An 18085-nucleotide genomic window follows, 5' to 3' on the forward strand; every position below is an offset into this window, starting at 1 on the left:
TATTAATAATAATAATAATAGTATGGTAATGGCAAGATACACGCGGGTATAAATTAATCATTCCTTTCGTAATATCTACGACGTCTTCGGGATATTCTTTAGAAATTACTTTATTTCTGGTCAATATTCATTAACGAGCAACTTTTCTCTCTGTTTCTTATCACGATTTTTTTCACTTCATCACAATTGTACCGTTAGAAATTATTCAAAACATTGTTAAAATGTCCATGAAATATATGCAATTGCCGTATTGAATAAGCGAGTAATGAAGTTGCTGTTTCACTGAATAAAAGTGAAATCTCCAATGCGTGTGCTCAAGTATATAAGTTAAAAAAAGATTGGTACATCAATGCCTATTATTCTTAATCAATATTCATCATTTAACAATTAGGACCGAATTTTTACAAACCAACTCTAAACCACGACCCAATTTACAAATAAAAAGATGGATGTGTAAATTAACTATCAACTATTAATCTCCAATCCTATGTGAAGATATAATGTTCGGACCAAATTTCTAAACTAACGTGGACAATTCATGCGGACTATTGGTGGTTGCTGCGCTACTTAGATCCAATGTGGCAGCCGGAAGACCAGGACTGACGCTGCCGGTTGCTTCCCGTGGCAAATGCTGCGATCTATTTAGCTTATTTCCAGGACTCGGTGGCGATCTATCTGCTGGTGTATCCGGTGGCGTAACCACGTTTCTGTGTCCGCTCACGTTCAGATGATTGTGCGTCGCCGCGATCGGAGCTGGCGATGAGAGCAACAAGGGCGGTGGAGACATTGACACGTGTCGATGATGATGATGGTGATGATAGTGTTGGTACTGTGCAGCTCGGCCGTGCGTTGCGTGGCTGGTATTTAGTTAGTTCGTCACGGGCCCGACTTTCGTTGGGCAGCCAGCATGGTGGATGGTTAACGGGCCATGTAGTTGTTGTTGCTGTTGTAGCTGGTGCTGGTTCTGGTGCTGTTGCAGCTGCTGCTGCAACGCCTTCACGGCATTCGTCTTCTCCTACGAAATAAGAATGATAGGTTAGGTTGTAGTCAGGGGCCATAACAAATTAAAAAAGTTATAATATAAGAATTTACATTTTAGTTGAAATGATTCTAGTTACGAATAAGTATTAAAGATGATTCAAATCTTTTTCGTTACCGATAACCATGGTGAAAACTCTTTTGGATTACTTTCAGCCATTGTCAATCTTATTGTCAATACTACATGCTTGAAGTAGAAGGAGGGGTACAGAGAAAAAGACTTTTTCTCAGCAAATATAATCGTTACTCAATTATTTTGTTCAACAGTTTTACAAATCTCCCAAAAATAAACGAGAATACGAAAATACACTGAATATCGTGTGTATGGTTATTTATAAAATCCCCTTGAAATAGTTGCGATCGCGGATCACATAAACAAACGAACCTGTCATTCTACAGAGTATCTTTTTCGGTGAAATTATGCAAACGTAAATGTAACTTCGGTAGAACTCCTCGAGAACTTGTAAGCTTATATCACTCTGACCCAACCAGTCCACTCTAAAGTGTATAATTTATAAAAGGGGATTATATTAATACGCGGAGGATGTGGTAGGTGGTAAGTTTTGCATATGAATGTTTGTTGATACAACGAATGGTTAAATGGAGGTTTTCATGAATGTGATAAGGACTAGATCGAATGTTTTAACACTTATAACTAGAATGCGTATTTTTATACAAGTTTGTAGTTTTACGAACATAATGAAAGAAATAAAATTTTAATCGAGATTTGTTTTCTTATATACGTATATTTTAGCGCATTTTATGCATTTTGCGCCATTTGCGTACCTTTCAATTTCGCACGAACGTATAAAGGTCAGCAATATAATTATAACGCTTCTTAAAAATGTGAAAAATCCTGGTTTCCTAAAAGCTTGCAATTGATTTCAGAAAAATTTTTATGAACTCTACCAGATAAATTATGGTAACTCTGAAAAACAAAATTTTACGATAAAATGATTTCCGGGTGAAATACACATAAAAGATGATTTAGACGTGTTTGAACGTGTTCGTTTTCTTTTTTAATAGCGATATGTTCTTACCCTCTGCCACACGAAGACGTTATGGACCATTGCGCATCCACAAAACACGATGCCAAGGCCTATGAAAACCGACGCAACGATTACCGGCGTCGAATGAAACTGGATGCATATATACAATATCATATCTGAAAGCATTGTTAGAGGATCATTATAACACGTATGCCATAACAAGCGGGACAAAGAATCAGCGCAAATATATATTCTCAATACATATAATTCTCGAAGCGTAAACTATATACATATGCTTTTAATTGAAATTTTCAATACTAGTTGCAAATTATTTTTCAATTAATTTATTATTTAAGTCTTTATATATCAATTCTCGACGAATAAATTACTTAAATTATAGAGAATCTATCTTCAGACAATAGAGAATTCAATATTTTTGGTCGTTAAGTAATTTACAAATTTCTAAAACGATTACGTTCGAAGTTTTGGACAGTATTTGAGGTTTCTAACATGACATTAAAAAAAAATAAATAAATTTTATGATATAATTAAAAAAACATTGTAGTCTATCAAAATTTCTATTCCGTCAAATTTATTAAAACGCAGTTTTCTTCTGAACAGAGTCAAAATGTCCGTCTTGAATCGAGTTCAACAGCTTAACGATCGATCGAGCGAATGATAGCTGTGTAAACTAGCATGACACAACGTAAACTTTAGATTAGATCTCGATCCATCAACCAGCCGTATTCATGCATGACATGAATATTCTGTTTCAGCTCTTTATAAATTAATCTGTTAAAACTTCCCTAAAAGACGATCATTTTTTATTTTTCTAAGAAAAATAATGACTATTCGGCGTTAAAATTAACTTTATTTCCATTGGATTTCTAAACTGATTTCATACACTCAGAGATAGTTCACAGTATCTTTTAGATTCATGCCTGAATTCAAGAAAAATTAAACGTATAACTTAAGTACTAGTATCTTTCAAAAGGTTAAAGTTGACAGAATTGAAGGAATTGGTTCTTACCAGTTAGAAAGACGGGAATGCTAATGAAAAACCCTCCGACAGCACATATCCGGCTGATGGATGATTTTTGCAGGTACTTGTTACTCCTGAAACAGACAAAATTTGAAGTGAAAGTCAGTTTCACGATTCTATGATAATTGAGCGAAATATAAAGGAACCAGTCTTTTGTTTAACAGCCAAGAATCTTTCAAAAATTCTACTGTAATTGATACTTCAAATATATTTAGTCAGACAAAGGATAATCATAATCGCAACGTTAATCTTAACTTTAATTCAAGGATCAAACAGTATCATTATACATATAAAAGTAAACATAAAGTCTATCCACATTATTGTTGTTGTTGTTGTTGTTGTTGTTGTTGTTGTTGTTGTTGTTGTTGTTGTTGTTGTTGTTGTTGTTGTTGTTGTTGTTGTTGTTGTTGTTGTTGTTGTTGTTGTTGTTGTTGTTGTTGTTGTTGTTGTTGTTGTTGTTGTTGTTGTTGTTGTTGTTGTTGTTGTTGTTGTTGTTGTTGTTGTTGTTGTTGTTGTTGTTGTTGTTGTTGTTGTTGTTGTTGTTGTTGTTGTTGTTGTTGTTGTTGTTGTTGTTGTTGTTGTTGTTGTTGTTGTTGTTGTTGTTGTTGTTGTTGTTGTTGTTGTTGTTGTTGTTGTTGTTGTTGTTGTTGTTGTTGTTGTTGTTGTTGTTGTTGTTGTTGTTGTTGTTGTTGTTGTTGTTGTTGTTGTTGTTGTTGTTGTTGTTGTTGTTGTTGTTGTTGTTGTTGTTGTTGTTGTTGTTGTTGTTGTTGTTGTTGTTGTTGTTGTTGTTGTTGTTGTTGTTGTTGTTGTTGTTGTTGTTGTTGTTGTTGTTGTTGTTGTTGTTGTTGTTGTTGTTGTTGTTGTTGTTGTTGTTGTTGTTGTTGTTGTTGTTGTTGTTGTTGTTGTTGTTGTTGTTGTTGTTGTTGTTGTTGTTGTTGTTGTTGTTGTTGTTGTTGTTGTTGTTGTTGTTGTTGTTGTTGTTGTTGTTGTTGTTGTTGTTGTTGTTGTTGTTGTTGTTGTTGTTGTTGTTGTTGTTGTTGTTGTTGTTGTTGTTGTTGTTGTTGTTGTTGTTGTTGTTGTTGTTGTTGTTGTTGTTGTTGTTGTTGTTGTTGTTGTTGTTGTTGTTGTTGTTGTTGTTGTTGTTGTTGTTGTTGTTGTTGTTGTTGTTGTTGTTGTTGTTGTTGTTGTTGTTGTTGTTGTTGTTGTTGTTGTTGTTGTTGTTGTTGTTGTTGTTGTTGTTGTTGTTGTTGTTGTTGTTGTTGTTGTTGTTGTTGTTGTTGTTGTTGTTGTTGTTGTTGTTGTTGTTGTTGTTGTTGTTGTTGTTGTTGTTGTTGTTGTTGTTGTTATTATTATTATTATTATTATTATTATTATTATTATTATTATTATTATTATTATTATTATTATTATTATTATTATTATTATTATTATTATTATTATTATTATTATTATTATTATTATTATTATTATTATTATTATTATTATTATTATTATTATTATTATTATTATTATTATTATTATTATTATTATTATTATTATTATTATTATTATTATTATTATTATTATTATTATTATTATTATTATTATTATTATTATTATTATTATTATTATTATTATTATTATTATTATTATTATTATTATTATTATTATTATTATATGTTATTCTATAATTGATTTTTATTTCTTTATTATCAATATTATTCTACTTTCTATAATGATTCAATTATAGATCTTATTTTTTGTCAATCATATTTCACTGAAAAGATCACTTTGAAAATAATCTAATAGTAAAAAATGAAAAATAATCTTTTTCTACCTTGTCTTCATTTTTTACAAACTCTGTCCACCGCCGTAAACCTATTAAATGCATGAAACGACAAAGCAAAGCTGCTTCACATAATTCCCCGCTCACGCAGTGTCAATCAGCTCACGACCGCAAACGATACTGCTAATTTCCAGCGACCACGAACGATTTCACCGTAATTGCCGGTGTGAAATTTACCAATACGTGCTCGAATTGGTCAATAATGAACAGAGCGCTCTTGCACACACTAATCTACCAACAAATAATATTGACTCAATTGAACAACAGCGCCTAGATTAACGGACAAACCGCATGTTCCAAACAGATTTACAATCACGGCAGAAAATACATGCCGTTATAGATGTTTCCTGGTCAAGACTAATTTCCACGCGTTAAGAACATTGTAACCGGAATCTAGGAAGAACTAGCACTTCCTGGAATAATACTATTGTGTCCTCGATTAATCTTTTCCCACTCATTTTCATCTCCAATTTCTCATGAGGCTAAGATTCCTGCATCTTTTATCATAATAATTTATTAATACTATTAATAAATTGAGACAATTTTACACGTCGTATTTTGCGTTATAAGATGACTTGTAATTTGTAAAATTTACCTGTAAAATTCCTTTGTTTGTTTTACCGAAGCAATAGTTGGCATTTCTATACGACAATAAGAATTTGTTAATACTAATAATTTGTAAGGTTATCATGTTATCATTCTTCTAATGGATAGTATATTATTGAAACTTTTTTTAATATTGAAACGCGATATTTTTTTGGAGAAGAAGTGCATAGTAGTAAAGAGTTGAATTCTACGGACGTAAAAAGTGGACATAACATTTTCTGTACATGGAGTCGCCTGGCCTAAACATTTTATGATTTCCGGGCAAAAAACAGACGAATCCAGCGCTGATTTTAAAGCAGCTTCATCCAAATAAGCCACAATAAGAAATTCCCACGAAACAGTTGCGTTCATCCCCTTTCGAGGTCGCCGACCTCTTTGAATGCGTTTCAAGTGCGTCGTACCAATGAAACTTCGAGTTCTAAACTAATTTCTCAGCCTTTTGCGTTAAATTTAACCTTCCGCGTTAGTGTATTTCGGACGAGCTCCTATTTTACGCTTTCGTCGACTTCACCAACGTAACACGCAGCATCCGCAAGTAAAACTGTCTCTTAAATTTGATGTGACACCGATACACGACGAGAAGAATCACAATGCCATTTTTATTCCACTTCGTTAATTTTTCGTCGTAAGGTTTAGCTGTAAATAGGATTAAAAAAATTTAGATTAACGAGGAATTTAAAATTGATCTGTTAAATCAACAATTTCCATTAGTTGTCAATAGATTTTATAAGCCTCAGATTACTGAGAAATTATACACATTGCAAAATATTTACCATTGGTTACCCACGCTACACGTAAATTTGATCAATCTACCAATGCACTAACACTGCAATAAATTTCTATTGCAACATTCCACGCTCCTTTGCCGCACCTTAAACTCCTCGCTAGATTTATTCCACCTTAAAGTGTCACATAACTCCTACGACACCGATATCAAATCTTAAACTCCACCAAATTCCAGAGAAACTTGATTTCGTCGAAAGTAAGAGATTAAATTTAAAAAGCAATTTATTTCATCTTTAAACTATCCCAAACTTCTTAAATATAATTTATATATATAAAATATTATACACTTATTGTGTGCATTATATATTTCAAGAACTTTGCAATAAAAAATAAAACTTATTACATTTAAGATATGGTTATATCGCACAGGCTCGAATATGATAAAGAGGTTAAATAAATGTCTCGAATCTCCGCAACAAACTCACACAAACCACCTAAAACACGTATACACAATGTGCATTCACTACGAACTCGACTCCCATTCCCTGCCAAAATCACAGGCATGCAGAGTCAATTTCACTGCTCGAGCTAGTTGAATAGGGAAGAAGGTCGAGAGCTGGAGTTAAGGAGCATAGTTGGTAAAGAATCGCGTGCCGCCGCGCCATTAAGATCAAGCCCACGATCTCAACAATAAATATTAGACGGTTCTCTGACCTGCATTTCGCGTGCGACTCGGGACGATTCAAAAACGCGTAAATTTCCCATGAGTCGAATCAAACGTTCGCGATTTATCGCATTTAGGTTATATCGATATTGTCCACGAGTGGAGGCATTCAAACACAGATTGCTTTGTGTCACTCTATCGTAACTGCCCGTAATACATGATAATTTAATTTCGAATTCTTTCGAATATATGCACGTAACGAAAAATTTGTATTGGTTAGTCAATTGCAGACCAACCAGTTGTTAGCCAGTGAAAATAATGTAGATAATAATAGTGAAGAATTAGCTCGAGAAGAGTAAACAAACAAGGCGCCTTAATAAAAGGCACAATGTGGGTCCGCAAAGTAGTGGGATTTCGGCGCATGCGCATTGTTTCGCATCAACTTACAATTAGACATGCACGAAAGCTTCATTTCTGCCGCATACATACTTGGATTCGCGTGCATGAAATTCACAAAGTAGGTTATTGCTTGAAAAACAGCTTTAATCGAGCGAAGCTTTTAACCAGACTGAAATCAAGTCTTGGTTTCTTTAGAAATTCAGATGGAATAAGAGAAACCTATTTTATCTGTGGATAAAGGTTAGGCTGCATCGGTTGGCTTATATGACTTTCCGGTGACTTTGAAGGGTAATACGGCGCCGGCGGTCGAGAAGGTAACTTCTCTATTAAACGAGATCTCATTGATCTCGTCTAAGCAGGAAGAGTCTGTCGGCCCTTTGATTTTATACGAGTCTTTCCATTCACGATCGTGCGAGCTGGCTACAGGCGACGACACGGACCCCCGACAAAACTGTCTGAGCCTATTCAAGGCGACGTCAAATAGTTTCACTCGGAGAGATGAATGGAGATAAGAATCACCGGAGCGTCTCTGCGCTTCGATGACAATGATATTTGGTAAATCCTCTTCTTGTTTCTCGTTTTGAAAGAAGGTTGTAAAGAAGAGTGCTACTAGATCGTCTAGGGAAATCACACGGTATATATTGCGTAATGCTATTGATTTATCAAAAATAACAAGAGGTTAAGGAGCTTTGGGAAGGTTGATTCAATTTTTTATAACCTGACATCTCTTTGAACAAATGTCTTAAGAAACGCTTGAATAAAATGTTAAAAAAAATAATAATCTTTTAATGAAATAATCATCTAAAATGAAATCTTTTCCTGTATTTTTAGACAATAAGATTTACTATATCCTACGCCATAATAAGAATCAATTTGCTATGAACTGGTATCTCGGAAATTGTAAGAATTCAGAAAATATAAGGAGGCCGGAAGAGGTAAATGAAATCCACAGAAACATTGATCCAACCTCAGCCCAGTTAGCCAACAAACTAAAATATCTCGCTGCCTTTTCTATATTTACGACCAGAACGTGGTCATTAATTGAGTCTAGCGACTGCACCGTAGACGAGTCACTGACCGATGTTGCTTTAATGGATATGCGGAAAATCACGTGTTCCAGGTTCCAGGGATATAGTTGTTTTCATTTCCGGAGAATACGGTCGACTCGCGTGTGTATACCAATCTATCTGAGGATAGGTGTTCGTTAGAATTACTAACTATATTACTTTCAACCTTGTGATTAAAATTTTTAAACGTCACTTAATAGCAATTCAGTCGAGTAAGTACAAACTTTCAAATGTCCTAATTTTCAAATCTTTATATTTTTTAATCTCAAAGATATTTTATTATTTGCCGTAGATCAAGCTTCGTGTTACCGGTACTGTAACATTACAATCCTACGAGAAGCAGAAAATAGTGAAAAAATCTGACCTAATAGATAGTAGTCAATATTCCTTTGATGCGTCTTATGCGAACCGCAGTTAGAGGAAATGCAAATAAGCTCTTGCGAAACGGTTTGCCGCACGACAAGCCTACGAACAACGCCCAATGCAAGTTCGGTGGGAGTTACAGGAAGAGGGACGTCTAAAATCAACTAGGAATCCCTATTCAATCGTCTAATTTTCGATTCCGGCATTGAACTTCCCGAAGAAAATTAAATACAATTCCGACTCGAGATTTAATTTCAGTCTCGTAGCTAATGCAATCTAATCGCGTTTGCAAAGCTACGCTTCCGGTTAGAAGCCACGCGCTTCGATCGCGTACTTTCCGCATCGGAAGCGTACGCTTCGGTACTAACCGCGTCGATTTTCAAAGGAATCATTGGACACCGGAAGAAGAAGAAGGAGTAAGAATAAAAGCACGTAAACCGGCAGGAAGTCAATCGAGACAAAATCGATATCGTTGAAAGTCGAAAAAAGACCCGAATTTAGGCTACAGTACATATTCGAATTGAATATATTCAAGGTTTAGATTTTCTTCTCCTGAAAATTATAAACATAAATGAGTCGACAAGCGATCTTGAAAAGCGTCTGTTCCATCTAGATTATGTAAATTGCGTGAATTACCGTTAGCCATAATTCATAATTTATCGAAAAAGCGCGCTTCTTCTCAACCACGCTTTCCCCTACCAGCACCGACATTATCGGCAGATCGATAAGTATCAAAATACCACAAAGATATTAATCTCATCTTTCTTCTAACCGCGAAAAAATGCCGCGCAAATGATAAAACAACAGATCAGCCAGAAACATCGAATTCTCCACGCTTCCGACTGCAAGAAGAAAAACAAAGTTATTTGTGTATGATGGAAACGTCTCTGGACGATGCTCTTGTCACAGACGAAATTCGAGCAGCTGTATATAACAAACCGAAATTCCGAACGCCTTATCGCGTGTGACCGTCCGGTCAGCATCCGTTCTCAGCCGCCTGAGTGGCATTCGATCACTCCAGCCGTTCTCCGAATTTTACACTAAGTATAAACAAAACCTTCTCCCACTCCAACGAATGGAAGAATATAAATTCTCCCTTCAAAATCATCCAGTCAGTCTAATAAAAAAATTCTTAACTAATCCAAGTATCGAAAGTGTATCATCGCGAACCGAAAAAATTGTATAAATTGAGTAAAAAATAAAAAGAACTTTATCTCCTTGTCGGAAATTAACAAGTTCCTTATTTTTTACCTTAATTTTACACGACATTTTTGGCGATCCGTGCCAGGATCTATTCACTTCAGTGCAAACGAAATTACGATTTCGGCGTACGCGCATCATTGAAGATCGAAGGATCAACGGACTCAGTGCGAATCTTTGCTACTACGAAGCCCTGCAGCAACTTTCAACGTTCCACTACGGTGAAACTAGACGAGAGGACTACGGTCAGCGCAGAGCAAGCCTACGAATAAGATTCGGAATCTAGAACCAACCAGAGAGGAAACATCCCTGAGACTCCTCAACGGTCATAGCTACTACGGTAAGCTGAAAAATCTGGATTCATTTTCACGATACCGTGTGAGAAAACCCAGTTTCTCAAGCGCTTCGAGTCCAAATAGCAACAGTAGTTCAGACTCAATAAGCTCAATTAGAATCATGCCCACATCACGAAAAGACAAAGTCGAAACTATTGAAACCGTTTCTACAAACGGAGGTACGGACAATTCGATTCGTGCCATACTCGACGTGATACAAAAACAAATTGAAATTCTTGCGCAACGTGTAGAAGAGACACAACGGACGGCCGACAGTGAAAATAAGAAGCGTGCAGCGGAAATAGAACTATTAGGCAAAAATATCTCCAAAATAAAAATAGGACGCGACGCTACTACAGAACTAGGCTCCCTTATTACTATGGACGAATCTATTGCCGCGAAAGATAGAACTTCCCCACCATGCGTTCCAATTCGAACAGAAGAAGACAACCATCCCTCTTACGAAGACCGTCCACCGCAATTCGCCTCTCCGAGCTTACGGGCCAAAGACGCGATAGTATGTATTCCGCAATTAAACGGCGAAGACAATATCGGAGTAGAAGAATTCATACGCGAAGTACGCGAATTACGAGCCATGTGTAGCGAACCCACGCTACTATTAAAAATGATCAAAATCGGGAAAATCACGGGTAAAGCCGCAATGGCCATCTGCAATATACCGATATACGAATACGGACACCTGTACGATGCCCTAAGACGAAACGTAGCCACCCAAGACTCTGTTAGAGAACATCAAGACCAGCTACGCGAAACGAGACAGCGTCACGACGAAAGTGTGCAAAGTTATATCATCAGGTTCCGCAGAGCATTCAATAAGTTACAATACAGTATAACGAACGAATACCGTGACGAAATTACTAGACGAGCTATGAACGACAGGATTTTAAAAGACTCCGTGATCGATTTTATCCGAGGCCTGAAAGGTGAAATAGGACAATTACTACTCGCCAATCCACCATACAATATCCTTGAAGCCGAAAAGAAAGCCACCGACATCGAGCGATTCTTCAGGGAAGATCGAAATCGACGACCAAAACCAATAGAACGATTACGACTCCCTGAGCAGCAACGACTAACAACCAATAATCCTAATCCGATCACTAAAAAACCAACTCCAACACCCAATCCAATGCCAAGAAGCTTCCGACAAACCGAACAAATACCACTTGCCCAAAGGACACAATTAAAATGCTTCAAATGCAACCAAATCGGACATGTCTCCAGTCAATGTAAAAATTTTCGAACACCCAGCCAATTTCCGAGACCACCAGCAGTCCACAATCTCGAGACACACAAGGAAGAAATAGAGAAACCAATAGACCAGACCTACGAATTAACGCCACAACAGGAAGACTACTCACAGTACTTTTACGATCCGACGGACAGCGACATAAATTCCTCATTGATAGCGGAGCAGGAATTAATATACTCCAGCGAAGATGCGTATTGCGACCAAGAATAACAAAAGAACGGAAATTCTCGATGGGACATTCTAAATTTAAAACCAACGAACACGCTTTGATAAAACTATTTGGCAAAACTCTAGAATTTTTTGTGGTAGAAGACAACTTTCCAATTATAGAAGACGGCATACTCGGTTTGCCAGCCCTATCTAAATTCAAATTTGAACTCTCGAATCAACAATTAAAACTTGACAATAATATACTTTTATTGCAACAGGAAAACGACGTACCTCCAAAACAAGCAGTGTCAAAAACAGTCTACCTGGAAGGAAAACCGACAACGATATGCTTTCTCAATAGTGGTGAGTGCCCAGCCAAAATGACTAATTTTATCGAAAATTCAAATACGTATGATCAAGTCTCCACGTTTAAAGATTTAGTTAGACTTTCGCATATAGAGAAAACCCTCCGTGAACCAATCGAAAAGATATTGCTGTTCTACCTCGACGTATTCAATCTAGAGACCGACTTATTACCATGCACTAATCTTGCTAAACACACAATAACGTTAAAAGAAAATAAGATCATTAACACAAAATCTTACCGACCGCCTGAATGCCATAAAGAAGAAATCAAACGACAAATGGACGAAATGCTACAAAAGAACATTATAGAACCATCTGATTCTCCTTACAATTCACCAGTCTGGGTAGTACCAAAAAAGGCAGACGCCTCAGGGAAACAGAAATGGCGAATTGTAATAGACTTCAGAAAAATAAACGAACTAACTGACCAGGACGCATATCCATTACCTGACATATACGACATACTATCCCAACTAGGCAACGCAAAATTCTTCTCAGCCCTCGATTTATCCTCCGGATTCCACCAAATCCCAATGGACATAGACTCTAAAAAGTACACAGCATTCTCCACACCACAAGGACACTATCATTACAATAGGATGCCATTCGGTTTAAAGAATGCACCTGCAACATTTCAATGCATGATGGATACCGCGCTAAGAGGACTCATAAATAAACATTGCTTCGTATATTTAGACGACATTATAATATTCGGACAGTCGATTGAAGAGCACAATAGCAACCTCGCGATAGTATTGCAACGCCTACGCGAACTCGGACTCAAAATACAGCCGGACAAATGCGAATTTCTCAAACCAGAATTAGAATATCTTGGACATATAGTAACCGCCGAAGGTGTAAAGCCAAATCCCAAAAAATTAGAAGCCGTTAGCAATTTCAAACAGCCACGTAATCCCACAGACATCAAATCGTTCTTAGGACTAGCAGGTTATTACCGTAAGTTCATCAGAAACTTTTCTAAGATCGCGAAACCATTGACCGAACTTACAAAAAAGGAGACACCATTTCATTGGACAGATAAAACCCAGGAAGCATTCCAGACATTAAAAGACAAACTCTGTTCATCACCCGTACTAAAATTCCCAGACTTTGCGAAACCATTCACATTAACGACTGACGCCAGTAACGAAGGTATAGGTGCAATCTTATCACAGGACGGACATCCATGTTGTTTTATCTCGCGAACTCTAAACCCACCGGAACGAAATTATTCCACTACAGAAAAAGAACTTTTAGCAATAGTATGGGCCGTGAAACGCCTCCGACAATATCTGTTAGGACGGAAATTCCTCATCCGAACCGATCACCAAGCACTAAAATGGTTACAGAATTGCAAAGACCCCTCATCACGCTTGATGAGATGGCGATTAAAACTAGAAGAATACGAATACGACATAGAATACACGAAAGGAAAAGATAATACTGCAGCCGACGCACTATCTAGAATACATGTTCTGACCAGACGACGCGAAAATTTGAACATAGAACTCGATAAAAAATATCACGATTGGGAAAAATCTACCTACGCGTTACCCAAAATTCTCAAAATGACTCCGAACCGTAAATCTTTCTATCAATTATCCAAAACAGAGCTAGGAAATTACGACAGAATCGAATGGTTAACTAAATTAAACGAAATTATTCATATAAACGAAAAGATAGGTATAGGCGACGACAGTTTTACAGAGACCGAAAAGAACGCGATCAAACAAATTTTACTATTCCTGAACGACACCGTAAAAGAATTAAATTTTGCATGGGAACCAATTCAAACATATAGCGACGAAGAAATAGACGAATTATTGAAAGAAAATCACGATTTAGTAGGACACCCCGGTATACAAAAGACATACGACAGCATTCGTGAACGGCACAGAGTACCAGATTTGATGAAACGTATACAACAACATATAGAATCATGCGACACCTGCCAAACATCTAAAACTACACGTATCAGACCGCGCGAAGAACCTTGTATCACCGACACACCCCTCGAACCAAACGATAAAATTGCTATGGACTTATTAGGCCCACTGAAAAAGACGAAAAAGGCAATCAGTACATTCTATCCATACATGACGAATTAACAAAATACTTAATACTCGTACCACTAAAAACTCAGCAAACGGAAACAATTTGGAACGCACTCTTGAATCATTACATTTACATCTTTTCCGCTCCAAAAAAGATATTAACTGACCGCGGACAGAATTTTATATCTAGTTTAATGCAACAGTACGAAGACGCGTTCAAAATCAAACATATCAAAACGACATCCTTGCACCCACAAAGTAACGGATCTTTAGAACGGACACACGCAGTAGTAACAGACATGTTAAAATCGATACAGCGAAATTCGGATGAAGAATGGGACGATCAACTTAACTTTGTATGCCTTGCATATAATACAATGATACACGACTCCACTGGTTACACGCCATTCAGACTCACATTCGGACACCAAGCCAATCTTCCCTCCACAATATCCAAGAGTCCCCAGCGCACATACGCAGACGAAGTCACGTTTCGCAAAAAGGAATGGGACTCTAGACTCCGAAACGCTCGCGAAACATTGATCAAAAGTAAACAGCGATATCAGCGCGATCAAACACGTAAAATTATAAAACCTCAATCAGTTTTCAAAGAAGGAGACTCCGTTTTAATACATAACGATCATAAAAGGCATAAACTTGATGCGGAACGGTTAGGACCATACACGATTGATAAAGTATGTACTCCATACTATCTGATTCAAGACAAAAAGATACACGGTAATCGTATAAAACCTTACTTTCCAGGTCGACGCTCCTCTTTGCCGGAATAGTATCCGCGCAAATAAATATTACGCCATTAGAAGGAAACTCTGTATTCGTAGAAAACATAGGAAAAGGATATTTATACAGAGATACTGCCAATAGTAGGATTAGACACTAGCGACATATACGAACAGATAAGCACAATAGAATCATATAAATTAACAATAGATTCACGTGTAATCAGCAAACAATACGTTGAAGAATTAGACGGATTACAAAATCGTATCAATAACCTAAAACAACTCGCAAAACACTTGAAAGCGTTAACACATACCCGAAGCACACGAGGTTTACTCAACATCATAGGTTCCGTATCGAAAAGTCTGTTCGGAACTCTCGACGATGACGATCTTACGCTCATAAACAATATGATAATAATAAATGATAATAATAATGATAATAATAAAATCAAGACCATAATAGCTAATCAAACAGCACTTATTAGAAAAATTATAAACTCAGAAAACCTAAGCTACTTAGAGAAATCATATAGTTATATATTAAAACTACAACAACAGGCAAATATCGATAGATTTATGTTTAAGATGATCATGAAAGTCGACACCGCGATGCAAACTTTACACTTCCAATTAGATGAAATACTTAACGTCATGATATTAGGCAAACAAGGAATAATTAGTCCACAAATACTCGACCCCGATGAATTCATAGAAAGTTACGCCAAGGCAATAGGTAGCCAGATGTACAACCCCGCGATTTCTGCCAAAACCGAACATTTTCAATTCATACTCGACATCAGTGATCTTAAAATCTTCACAATAGATTACAAAATATTTTTCAAAATCATAGTACCTTTAGTCTCTAACACAGAATGGAACATATTACAAGTATATCTTATCCCGAGTAAAAGAAATGGAGTATTTTTGGCTCCAGTAGTCGAACATTAGATATATTTAACTTCAGGTCTTTCATTTATAAACGCTGATATCGAGTATTTCAACAAACTTTGTAAGAATTGAGCCGGAACCACTATATGCAAACAAACACTACCAATCCATGACAGAAATTCAAGAACCGATTGTCGCAGCGAAATAATAAATTTCAAACCACACATTGAACATTGTCAAATAACTGTACTTAAGATTGAAGACATTAGCTTTATACCGTTCAAAACTAGCAACTGTTACATTGCGATACCAGCAAATCCGATAAAAATAGACACAATTTGCCAAACGAAACATACCTTACAAAAACTTGACAAGCCTTCCATCATAAGAGCCAACACTTCTTGCGATATATTCTACAAAGACGAACACACGCGTAAGGGCGAAACAACAAACGAAGTCAAATACGAAATCAAAACAAAAACCCTAGCGCTCAAAACAAACGATAGTTTCACTCATCTATTAGATAAACTCGAGCGAGCACCGAAAATAATAGATAATTTACAAGGCTATAAAACAACGATCGATAAAATAGGCGACGAGATAGAAACTCTTAATTTCGAACACAGAATTAAAGATATACAGTATTGGGGACTAACCACGCTCCAGATATTAGGGTACATAGCATTAGGCATACTAGGTATATATGGATTAAACAAAATAGGGGTATTCAAATGCATCAGGAAATGTATACCGAACAAATTATGTATCAATTTATTTTGCTGCCGAAATGAAACTGTAATCAACAGCCACAATGCGACAGCCCCACCAGTACCACTCACCCTGGGCTCAACACCCAACATCTATATTCCAACCAACACATACCACTCAGATGAAGAGGAGGAATCAGCTGTAATTTTCAAGCCACGTCAAGTCCGATTCCACAAAAGTCTTCTGAAGAAAACTTGAGGGAACAAGTTCAATCTAAGAAGGGGGGAATGTCACAGACGAAATTCGAGCAGCTGTATATAACAAACCGAAATTCCGAATGCCTTATCGCGTGTGACCGTCCGGTCAGCATCCGTTCTCAGCCGCCTGAGTGGCATTCGATCACTCCAGCCGTTCTCCGAATTTTACACTAAGTATAAACAAAACCTTCTCCCACTCCAACGAATGGAAGAATATAAATGCTCCCTTCAAAATCATCCAGTCAGTCTAATAAAAAAATTCTTAACTAATCCAAGTATCGAAAGTGTATCATCGCGAACAGAAAAAATTGTATAAATTGAGTAAAAAATAAAAAGAACTTTATCTCCTTGTCGGAAATTAACAAGTTCCTTACTTTTTACCTTAATTTTACACGACACTCTTAAGCGGTCGAGTGCGCGCGAGAATAGCATCGCGGATCGGCATTTCCACGGTGAGGATTGTAAAATGGTTACGCAGATGATGGATCATACGCATGGACCGTAGAGACTATCGTGAATGATGGATCAGACACACATACGCGTTCTTCGCTCTTCCGATATTCTTCGTAACAACTGCTGCGATCTCGTCATTGGAAACGATCTCGGGAAATTCAATCGAATATCGAGGAAATTTATAGAAAGCTACAGCTGTGTTCGAGTATTATTCTAGAGAAAAGTGGTTAACTCTATGAGACTAACGATACAATACGTCTCAAGATAACTTTTAGGAAAATGATTGTACCTTTAAAATTCTTTCGACACTTTTCGGTATATTCTTGTCATTGATTCTGAAAGTATTTGATTAATTTGCTGGTTAATAGGAAGTTGGTTAAAACCGAAGTTAGTTAAAGAAATAAGTAAACACGAAACCCGTGGATACTCTAGACATATGATTCTACCTGCACGCGACAAAAATATTCATGATCTGAACAAGGAAAGAAGTATTGTTAGATTCGCGTCATGCTGCAAATGAAAGATTTACAGCTCGAACCCAATTATCTGTTACATTACATTCTCGGGCACGTGTAGGCTGAACGTCATGATATATGAACACAAGTATAGAAAGAACAACATGGATATTTCGCGCGAAGAAAACGAAGCTTCACATATACAGTGTATAACCACTCGACAGTATTTGCTCACGAAAAATACGAGTTGTTAAAGTCTAACAAAAATTACGTATACAGTGGCAAAGAAGAAAACTGTTATGCCGTTTACTCTTATTTCTAATTGACAGAAAGTCGTCAACGAACAAAGAGCGCTTTTTCTTATTCTCTGTACCTTCGCGATGCAATCACAGAAATTCTCCAAAATGCTTCGTGTCGATTAAACAAAGAAAAAAAAATGGCAGCTGCTAAGAGCAAACTACCTCCGGAATTTTCTTCGTTTCTA

At 36.7% G+C, this 18085-nt stretch overlaps 1 long non-coding RNA gene across 1 annotated transcript; it reads right to left on the reverse strand.

Annotated features, from left to right (window-relative positions):
• Positions 1 to 2769: 2769 nt before the first annotated feature.
• Positions 2770 to 6483, reverse strand: LOC126877202 (uncharacterized). The gene is made up of 4 exons (XR_007694820.1): positions 6274 to 6483; positions 5490 to 6136; positions 4886 to 5391; positions 2770 to 3143 (listed from the first exon to the last, which is right to left on the reverse strand). It is a non-coding gene; the product is annotated as an uncharacterized LOC126877202 (long non-coding RNA).
• Between the last annotated feature and the right edge of the window lie 11602 nt (positions 6484 to 18085).

Source organism: Bombus huntii, unplaced genomic scaffold, assembly GCF_024542735.1.
Source record: "Bombus huntii isolate Logan2020A unplaced genomic scaffold, iyBomHunt1.1 ctg00000131.1, whole genome shotgun sequence".
NCBI classification, from domain to species: domain Eukaryota; kingdom Metazoa; phylum Arthropoda; class Insecta; order Hymenoptera; family Apidae; genus Bombus; species Bombus huntii.